The sequence below is a fragment of the Sycon ciliatum genome, chromosome 3 (genome assembly GCF_964019385.1).
Source record: "Sycon ciliatum chromosome 3, ocSycCili1.1, whole genome shotgun sequence".
In the NCBI taxonomy this organism is placed as follows: domain Eukaryota; kingdom Metazoa; phylum Porifera; class Calcarea; order Leucosolenida; family Sycettidae; genus Sycon; species Sycon ciliatum.
In genome coordinates, this window is record NC_088645.1 from 18,694,827 (window position 1) to 18,704,103 (window position 9,277).

Here is a 9,277-nt window from a genome sequence, read left to right on the forward strand (position 1 = left end):
GGTCCCAGGAAACGGCAGGACAGACATCCCCTCGACTCTAAAATAGTTATTTTTCTCTAATTTCGTCCACTTTTGGTTTGCTCCTTCTTTTCTTTTTCAAAACTCCCATCGGCCAAAGTTTAATGACGGTGAAAAGTTTCGTTTCGAGGTCCGCCACAGTTTCTCATCAGCCAAAATTTGTTGATTAACAGTATAAGGAGATAAAAAGAAAAGCTAGAGCGAATCACAAGTGGATGAAATTAGAGAAAAATAACAATCCGCAGTAAATTCTGCAAATACTTTTGCCTAACTCATATTCAAACTGATTGAAACGTTTTTGCAATACAATGATGTGGCCAATCAACGGAAAAGAACATTTCCATCAGTTCTTATAACATGTGCGATGAGCTAAGCAAAGAAGCATAAGAGCATAGCGTAGGGCCCTCAGCTTCCAAGCTCTCTCGTCTCCACGTGGATTTTTGTATACCAAGCAGATGTTGCTTATTTTGCATCAAAGATGAAGAAGGAGTACCTAGTTGACTAGATTATTTAATTCGTAATGTCGTGTTCAGTGTTTGGTGGAATCGAGACATTATTGAAATAGGCATGCTTTTTCTGTTCGTTTGCAGTCAGGTTTGCAATTGATAACTCTCTGGATTTGATCTTTTTCAACATCTCCAAAACTGGACCAACTTGCATCACCAAAAATATGAGTGGAAAATAATCTCAAAGAAGGTTATTGGCTTTGGACATAGACAAAAAGGTAGGGGAATCGGACGCTAAAAATATTAGGTGCCAAATTCATCATACCTGATTTTGCATTGAGTGTGGTCAAGACCATTTCCTCACCTGTTGTCGAGTGTACAGATAACGCCTCAAGCGTCTACGGTCCAAGGTTTGGTGGCCAGGCATGGTAAGCGAGGCCTAGACGCTCTGCAAGTCGTGTCATGCCTGCCAAATGGTTGCAGCGCCAGCCAATGCACCGCCAGTCAAGTCCACTCCTCTTCCAGATGCGCCATGGCAGCATTTGGCTGTTGACTTGCTGGGTCCACTACCGTCTGGCGAGCACATTGTGGTGCTTGTGGATTACTACAGTCGATATTTCGAAGTAGATGTGGTCAAGTCAACATCAGCTGAAGCTGTGATTCCGATGATTGAAGCCCAGTTCAGCCGACACGGTATCCCGACGAGTTTGCGTACGGATAATGGCCCACCTTTCAACTCGGAAGGGTTTGCGAAGTTTCTACATGAGTGTGGTGTTCAACAGCTTCGTACTACACCACTGTGGCCGAGAGCTAACGGTGAAGTTGAGCGACAAAATCGATCCCTGATGAAAGTGATCCGTGCTGCATATGCGGAAGGAATGACGTGGAAGCCGGAGGTGCAACGATTCTTGATGGCATACCGCTCAACGCCACATAGCACCACCGGAGTTGCTCCAGCTGAGTTATTGTTTGGGCGCAAAGTGCACTGCAAGTTATCAGCCCTCGGTGAACCAGCGACAAACGAGGCCGTCAGAGATCGTGACAGCGAGCGTAAGCAGAGTATGCGTGACTCTGCAGATGACGCCAACTATGCCACAAGCCAGTCACCGCAGATAGGTGACTCAGTACTGCTAAAGCGTTCGGAGGCACGGTCGAAGGTCGACACACCATTCCATCACCAACCTCATGTGATGGTTAGTCGGAATGGGGACCAAGTAGTGGTTCAGGCACCGGATGGGAAGCTTGTGCGGAGGAACGTACAGTTCACCAAACCATTCCGGCAGCAGCATCCAGCTAAACCTAGCCCCGAAGTGCAAGAGGCACCCCAGCATCGTGCGGAGCCCCGCAGGTCAGACAGGTTAAGCGTGAAATGCTAAGGAACCTGTCCGGCCCTTGTTCTGTTCTGCATTGACTAGGCTGTGTGACAGTTGTGTTTGACTGGTCGTTCGGCTAACAATGTATGAGCTTGCATTATACAGTATATTTACATATTTTATGACATGGATTGATAGAACGCTTTTGGTTATTCGTCGCGTTTTGGACAGCCTATTTTGGTTTATTTAGTTTGTTGAAATGCTACATTGAAGTTTGCTATGGTCAGTATTTCTATGGACTGTAGTTGTAGACTTTCGAGAAAAGGAGGAATGTGATGTTGCAGGCCTCCTGGTTAATACTATATTTTAAATTATACTTATAAAAACCTCCATTGATTGTCGTGTAGGGTTAGAAGTTTCTTTACTTCATACACACCGGTATAAAAAACCTGGTGACTATAAAAAAACCTGTATAAAAAACCTGCCGGCTATAAAAAACCTGTATAAAAAACCTCTTTTTCGGGGTAGATGAGAACAAGACCTTCAACCAAAACTTCGTTGCAACTTTGGTTGACCTAGGAACTGCTGATTCCAAAAGTTTCTTCCTTTCTTCTTCAGAAACGGACGCAAAACGTCCAGTAGACGTTGAAGAAGCCATTACACTCGTAAACCAAAATAAACAACTCGTGGAGAAAGTTGAAACAGGAGGAGTAAGCTCGAGCATGCGCCGAAAAAAAAAATTCACGGTTCGCGTGAGACTCGGCCAAAGGCCCAGTTTTCCGCATCCGCAGGAACGCCACCACCCTCTTGGATCAAGGCGCAGATGCAGCTCCTAAGCGGTGGGAGGTGAGTAGATCAGACCCACCACAAAGTGGTCAAAGACCGAAATCCCATTCACTGCATCCATGTTTCCCTCGTGCCAGGCCACGAGTTCCCAATTAACTGTGGGTCGCAGCACGGCTGGAAAAATTCCTTCCGCTTCCAAGCAGGACTTGAACCTGGTACCCTCTGTTTCTCAATCATGGTCTTAGACCGTCCCACTATGCCTGCCTGCCGCCGAAATAGGTACGAAAATCCAAAACGAAGTATAATATATATATAATATATATAAGTATAATTAAAATAAAATACATACTTCGTCCTCGTGTTTACTCAAATTATAAAAAACCTCCACAAAACCCGCGGCTTCGCCCCGGGTTTTGTGTCGGTTTTTTAGTTCTCGTAAACACCTCGGACTCAGTATGTATTTAGTATTGTACTATTATAGTATCTTGTACGATATTTATATGTGTATCTGTTTTGTTCCCTTTCTCTGTGCTTTATGTTCCTGGTTCTTGGTCTTTAGTTTTGTCTTTGTTAGTGCTTTGGTTTGACCAGTACTGTAATAATAATAATGTCCCAGAACATTACACATAGAACATAACCTTATAACGCCATCATGAACAATGTACGCGAACCGTGGACACATAAGTATAACAATGAATGGAGCGCATCCAATAAGGAGAGGCAGATGTAGACCAAGCACACAAGTTCTCAAGGTTATGATCGTATTGTAAGAGTATTGAAAAGCTCCGACAGGGAGCGAAACAGCTGTCTAGAGACGTGGAACAATATTATCTCTCAACGGAAGTGTCATTGCTGGTGTCTGTATGGTTCGGCTGAGAGTGCGTGTTTGTGATGAGTTGGGAATGCAAGCAATTGGAAATATGGCCGAAAGCTCTCTCACAATATTAAATTTTAGTTCTGGGGTATTGTAAGAGACCAATGGAAAATGAGTCCTCCCGCTCGGTAGAGTGCTCAAATAGTTGCCTGATGATTGCCTATGGGCATGGAACTATATTATGTTACAACAAGTGATGCGGGGTGCTCTGTGACGACTGTAAGACGACTAAACCTCTCATCCATACAAGTCATGTAGAATGCCACAGGCGAAGTATGCGATAAGACTGACAAGTTACAACATTATCAATGCATGGTTCAAAACTAATGGGGTGCAATTGCTTGATGCATCACCAAGATGAGCAGCTAAAATGATGGTAGGGTAGTTGTAAATGTCATAATTTATGTCAGATTGTGACACTTTACATTTTTGCTATATACAAAGGCGGCAAGGAGACAACAGTTTAAGCAATGCGATAAAATAAATATTTGTGCCTTAATTTGATGTCCACACCCATCCATACCAACGCCCATACACCCACACACGCACCCACGCACATGCACAAAAGTAAGGTAGCAGTATTTTGTTTACAAAATGTAGTCACATGTTTTAGTGTTCTGCTTGTTGCATAGACAATACCTGAGGTTATTATAATCAGGTGTTATTCATTGTTGTCAATCAGTAAAATTTTCCACTGACGTAAGTCACTTGAAAGCTTTCTGCGAACAAACCTTGTTACCTTGCTGTGTGTGTGCGTGTATGCAAACGATAACACAAGTGGGTATTTCATCGCACTCTTGCTCTAAGTGATATTTAGTTGTCATCCGAGTTGGCATCCGCGTTGGTTCCATAAGCAGAATTCTCCGTGAGATCACACGATTTCTTGGTGATGCTGACATAACCACTGCTCTCGTACATGGGAACTATGGACTGGTTGTTACCTTGCGTTGCTCCTGACGGTTCGTAGCATGTCGAGGTACCATTTGTCACTGTCTCGTACATGGCAATCTCTTCGGCGTTGGTATCAGGTATTGCTTCTGAATTGATATGTACAGTTTCATTAGGTTTGGGCGATTTCTTGCTTTCCGTATGCCTCTTGGCGGATCGATACCTATGTAGTAAGAGCATTGCCAATAGAAGTCCACTGACTACGATTGACGCTGAAATGCCCACTATGGCGCCATGACTGAGTAAGGAAGACGGTTGAGACTCCCACATCGTAGTCTTTGCTTGCGTTGACGCTCCATCGGGATCATTATTGTCCCTGTCACCAGTTGGAGTTGCTGTGTTTGGCAATCCCCTCGTGTAACTGTATCCACTGGGCCCAGTAGTGAGGTGAGTTGTACCTAAAGCTGTAGCCGCTGGAGGAAAACATATCCAAGCCAGGAAATACGCTATGATCAGACCACTAATGCGGTATAATATTCTAGGAATACCCTGTACATATACAATGTGAGACCAAATGGTAGGTTTTATACCAGGATTAAAAAAGGCTACGGGCTGCATTTTCGGTTGCTATCTAAGCCACCGGTTTAACTATTAGCATTGGTCATCAAAGGAGAAGTAAATGAAACAAAGCCACCCAGAACAATAGAGAGGAAGCCTGTCACAAACTTTGCCTTATATGTTTGACCAATTGAAATTGAATAGAACAACATAAACTCCATCGTGGCTCTAGCACTTATTTAGAGATCCGGACTGTCCAGCCATAATGGTCTTATCCTTGTCCTCTACTTTTCACAGATTGTGAGATACTCTTTTTGCCAACATGAGAATGCAGACACATTTCTGTGTGTGAGTTCTCTTTGTCTAGCCTTGTGCCGGTAGATAGTGGTTTGGTGGTGGGTAACGAGGTACAGCGAATTTCTAACGGCCTGGCTTTATTTGACATGTGTCCTGCACGTAACGACGATTTCATGCTCGTCACAACAGGGCTTCTGGTTCGAACGAAATATTCTAATTCACCACTTCTCTTGGTATCTCCTTCCTAATTCATGCGTGGAATATCTCGGTTTATTTAAAAGTAACTGAAGGCCATTTCAGCTAGTTCTCTTTATTCCGATAATACAATTGTTGCCTCCTCATCAAATATTCAAAGTAGTTTATCAGTTCACACGAGCACTAGAAGTACTTGCCAGTATTACTCACTTACATTCCATGAAGAGACGGATAATCGGTTGATTGGTCTTATCTGCACTAACATGGCACATGTATATCACCGATGGCGTGATGGATACTTCTATTCGAGATGGCTTTGGACACTGATGTCTTAGATTATATGGTATGTCCTTTAGTTCATCCTGTTGAAAGCATGCTTTTTTATTGAGGCCGCAACGAGCAACGTTTCTGCGCGTTTTCGTCTGGTTTCCTCGGATGATTTGAATATTTGTTTGACAGTATGATCCTCCTTTAATGAAGAAGTTCACATTACGTACTACCATGTTGCATTGGAATTTTGGAGAGAACGTAGCAGAGATTGTTTGGCCGCTGCCAGTTGTTCGCCACTTAGAGTGCCGTTTGGTGGATGAACTGTGGTACAAGACTCCAACAGTTTCAACAAGGCTGATCTGTTCATAATGATGGCCCATCATTTGACATCGCCTTCCGTGACACGCTTGCCCATTAGAAACGAGGAAACACAGACCTACACAGCGGAAATAAAATAAAAAAGTTTAATAGACTCGGATGGAGAGCCCCTGCACATTCTAGAAATGGTATAATAATATGCGGAGAGAGCAAGGTTTGTACACGAAGACACTTCTTCTGGGCTTGAAGGAGAGTCGGAAAATATATTCAACAACAACACCGGTCTACATATCAAATGCCTGGGACGACTCGCTGTCTCCAAAGTCGCCGATTTTCTCACTGAGCCCGCATGTTGGAAGTCTAACTCTAAGTTTAATTGTATTGCTCTTTTCCCCATATGTCTAAAGTCGGCAGGAAAACCGCGAGCTTCCACGTAGGGAGCAACACACTCTCTCCGTCTACATCTCTTTGTCCAAAAATATTTTTGTCTTACCTGATAGAATTAGAGCTATTAGAAACTTCATGGTCACTCCAGGCTCCTGTTACTGGCTGCTTGGTTCACTAGAAGGTAAGGTAGCATTCCAGTTGCTTTTTGTACAGGACAACGATTGAACGAAGCATTGGAAGCACTAAGATGTACCTATAGAAAGTGCGGCCTAAACGTATTGCGTGCACGTTAGTGTGCAGCGCAGGTCTTTTTTCCGTTTTATCTGATAAAGAACACGTTGCTCAGTAAAATAACTGACAAGAAAGCAGGACTTGATCTAGAAGAATAATTCCGAGTGTAACTACTATCAGCTGTGGTTGAAGCCCGCAACTCGGCTGATAGACATAATACTGCATGTAGAGCAGATACGGTGCTAGCGATGTATGCTACAAACGAGTCTTCAAATCATGTACGAAGTCAGAAGGGAGAAACTAAAACTATACAGTACAGTATATGATCATGGCCATGTAGAAATAAGAACGATTTAGTCTTTTGTGTTCTGAATGTTTGAGGATCGTAGAAGACTGCACTCATAGCACACTGGATGGTTTCCGCTAATAGAAACAACATGTTCCTGCCTGTTCAATGAGCCTTGCACCGGATTGACACTCATCTGCCTTTCTGGCCAAACAAGGCAACGCGAACAGTTCCTGATTTGGCAGCCATTCTATTTGGCAGTGCTGAATATTCCTTGACACCGGACGAATGCAGTCGCCTTGAAACAATACACTACCAGATGTAATGTAATATGCCTAAATTTGCTGATCATATAGTGTGGGTTGGATATTTTTATAACTGCACAGTCAACTACAGGCTGTGAAGCTGTGCGGGGGGCTCACGACGGCCACTAATAGTAACTTTATGAGATATGCCTGCAGACTGACTTGACCTATCCATGCGTGAATACAATGGATGTGCCAGCTGATACCTGCTGCAAGCACCACAGAACGGCCTGCAGTACAGTACAGGGTGTGCCTAGACTGGTCCTAGTATCCGGTGGGGGCTAGTAATGGAGGCCAACCGATTCACGTGTACTTTGCCGTTTGGATGGATATTTCCCTATTGTGGTCTGTGTCATAGCCCTATGCGTTGTAATTGAATGGAGCCGGTTTTGCCCCAATCGGCCATACGAATTGACATACATGTGGAGGTAAACAGGAAGTGGAAGACTCAGTCATGACAAATCCCATGCATTTCAAAGAGCTGTGCGCAGTCAAAGTGCTATTCACATGCACTGGTATATATTGGCATTCAAATCTCAATCAATTTCTGTGGTAACGATGGCTTCCCTTGGAGATAATAGAGAGGTTTTGCATTCCGAATTTCGGAATTATTTTCGGAATGTGGCGGCAGCAGTCGAAAAAGTAGTCGAACTTTCGGAAGTGTGGTGGCGAAAGTGCATGGTTTTCCGAAAATTGATTTTCGGCTATTTCATGTTTGGGAGTGCATATTTGAATACAAAAAAGTGTATTTTTCATGTTTGTACTTTTGCTTTCTGCTGCTCTCGATCTCGATTATTTGAAAATTTTCCACGTATGTAATTTTGATTTTTGCTGGTTTTGCTGCTCTCGCTGATCTCGCCATGTTGACTAATCTTCTCACACTCCATCACACTCTATCTTCCTTTGCCATGAAGCCTACTGACAGTTCGCCAACCTCGTCTTCAGCTGTTGGATCACTCGGTTCACCATCAGTCCGTCCTCGTCTTCGAACCGCACCCAAATAATTCAGTTTGACCTGCGCACATGGATTTGATCCTGCTCAACCCCTTCGACGCTCTCCATTTTGATTTGCATGGAAACCCTTGGAAACGAAGTCGAATCAGATTTTCGGAATGCAAAACACTGAAAATACCGTTTTTCGGAACGCGCTTTTTTCGGAAAAGCACAGTCGAAATCATTCCGAAATTCGGAATGCAAAACCTCTCTAATATGTTGGGAAATGTTCTTTTACGGGCTCTCTTGTGATTCGCGCAGATTTATTATCCGGATGTATCATCCAGATGCAGATTATTTGTCACCCCCCTCTACAATCGGCAAAGTTGGTAAGAAACTTTGTAATTTAGTATTGAGAACTATTCTTTTTTTCTCTCTAGGAGATCAGCGAAGGACAGTTCAACTGTAACTCGTGATACTGTACGGCAGAGCTCATGCGTGTTTTTGATCCTGTTTCGTGCTTGCACTGACGGACAAGGAATATAACACTGGAGTATACTGGAGTAGACAACAAGTAACGTTCCTGGCTTGACCGGCGAGTGTAGAACCATACGCATCATGATTTCGGGGGACATGAAGTTGAACAATCTAAACCACGCTTAGTCCTGATATTGACAATTTAGCCAGGTTCATTATTAAGAGTACTGCAATGGGTTTGTTTGCATTTGACAGTCACTCATTGTATCTACGGGACGAATCCAGCAATTGGCCTTTTGCTGGATGGTAATAAATGATGTAAAAATAATGTGGCAAATGGGATTTAGGCCTTTGTCTTATGGTTGGTGTATCTGATCTATCCTCACCCGCCGTTTAGGAGTCTCATCTGACGCCTGATCATGGGGTGGTGGCGTCCCACGGAAGCGGAAAGGTGGTTGTTGACCAGGGAGTTGTACGACTCCTTGTTCTTGACCTGCCCGGTACGCGAACCCGTCGAATTTTGTATTTTTTTAAATATATTTTCAATGAAATGCTATTAGTATTTCATTGCTGTTTTGTTGTTGCGCTCCTCGGAATTGAGCCATTAGCAGTACTAGTTTAACAGTTGTAAGTAGCAGTGAATGAATTCTGAACGAGCAGGATATGGAACTGTGGTGCAAACCGACCAGAATCGA